This window comes from Centrocercus urophasianus, unplaced genomic scaffold (assembly GCF_019232065.1).
Source record: "Centrocercus urophasianus isolate 14NV4802_14NV808 unplaced genomic scaffold, USGS_Curo_1.0 seq_33, whole genome shotgun sequence".
Taxonomy (NCBI): Eukaryota; Metazoa; Chordata; class Aves; order Galliformes; family Phasianidae; genus Centrocercus; species Centrocercus urophasianus.
In genome coordinates, this window is record NW_024884900.1 from 6786782 (window position 1) to 6788640 (window position 1859).

Genomic DNA, 1859 nt, shown 5'->3' on the forward strand with positions numbered 1-1859 from the left:
GCCTCAGATTTAACAAATCTCTCATATCGAGCAGAACAGACTTCACAGAACACACAGAGAGCACAGGAGTGCTGTTACTGACCCCTTAAATGCTACAGGATACGCAGTAACAGAAGAGCTTTACAGCAGATAAGGCACCACTGAAGCCTCCGTGAAAGCTGAGGTTCTTGCTCCACTCAGGTCTGTGCTGCCTGCTAGAACCATAACCATCCTTCTGTAATACTTCTCCCTCTCCCCTGAAAGAAGTCACATTCAAAGAGTAACAGACTTAAAGATATGTTAAAGTGGACAGAACCCTGCCCTTAATTGCCTGGGTTCTTACAGCTTCCTTCTGCTCTGACTTGGTTTCCCAAGTACCATAAATCAACGCTGCCTTTCAAGTGAACTCCACGCCAAGATTTGCAAAGAAGAAAATAAAGTTCTCTTTTTCTTTCTCTTTTGCCTAATGAGATACAGCTAGAGAAAAGGCCAAATAACTATTTCTCCATATGGCAGAAAGTCCTGCATGCTGACTTTTTGGACACTGCTGACTGTGAGTAAAAAATTGCTGCTGAATCAGCAGATGGCAACCCTTCCTCAATCTGCAAACACAGGCATGAGCATTCTGTGGAGCTGGAGAGCTCCAGGAGCTGTAGGGCTGTCCCAGGCATGACTGTTAACCAAGACAATAGAATTTCAGGCAGAATGTCTTGTGAAAATTAGGAGAGGACGCCCAGGATTCCTCAGCGGGTTGAGATTAGTCTGTAGAATCTGCAAGATATAGATAGGCTACAACGAGTTTTCAGTTGTCTGAAGTGGCCGAGTGAAGCAGACTGTCAAAGTCAGTGTCGTGTTCAAGAGCGGGGGGCTGTGGCCAATCTATATGTGCATTCTGGCTTTGGCAGGGACAGAACTAGTTTTCTTTGTAGTAGCTGGTATGGTGCTGCGTTCTGGATTCTGTATGAAAACAGCATTGATAACAGTGATGCTTTAGTTCTTACTGAGCAGCGCAGGGTAACTGTTCAAGGACTTTTCAGCTTCTTGTGCTGCTCTGGCAGCGAGTGAGCTGGAGGTGAATGGGAGGCTGGAAGGGAACAGAAGCAGAGCAGCTGACCCAAACTGACCACAGAAACATGTGACATGATGGAGAACAACAAAACCTGGGGGGAGTTGGCTGGGGCATCGTTTGGCTGGCAGTGAGCAACTGCATCGTGCATCACTTTCTTGAACTGTCCTCATCTCAACCCATGAGTTCTCACACTTTCACCCCTTTCAGCTTTCTCCCTGATTACACTGTGGGGGAATGCATGAATGGCTGTGTGGTGCTTAGCTCCCCCCTGGGTTAAACCGCTACAGTTTCATATGTTAAATGGTCTGTAATCCTCTATAATCCTTTGAGGCTCTTCAGCGTCTCCTCAAGCTTTGCGCAGTGTCTCCTCATATGAGTGAACAGTGGTAGCTGTGAAATCACGTAAATATAACTGTCCTCTTGAAGTCTTATCTCTAAAGAGCATAAGAACTCGGTCGTGGTATCTGCAGTCAATATTACACTAAGTGCCAAATATGACGTGATTAACATGGCCAGCTTTCACTGAGGTGTTGTAGTTCCCAGCAGCAACTGGAAGCCAAGCCCTGAGCAAGGGGATTGTGAGGCACTGTGAATCTTACCTATTTCTCCCAGAAAACTGCTGGGATCATAAAGCATAACGTTCCTGTAATGACAGTGAATACTGAATGCCATTACAAATAGCATAATTCAGTGGCTGTGGGTTTTCTCCTCTTCCTCATTCCCTGTTTCCCTCTCATCTTTCTGACATCTGTTCTCAAATCAAACTTTAGAAGTAGTTATCGAATTCAGCCAGATCTTATGTCATTATGGG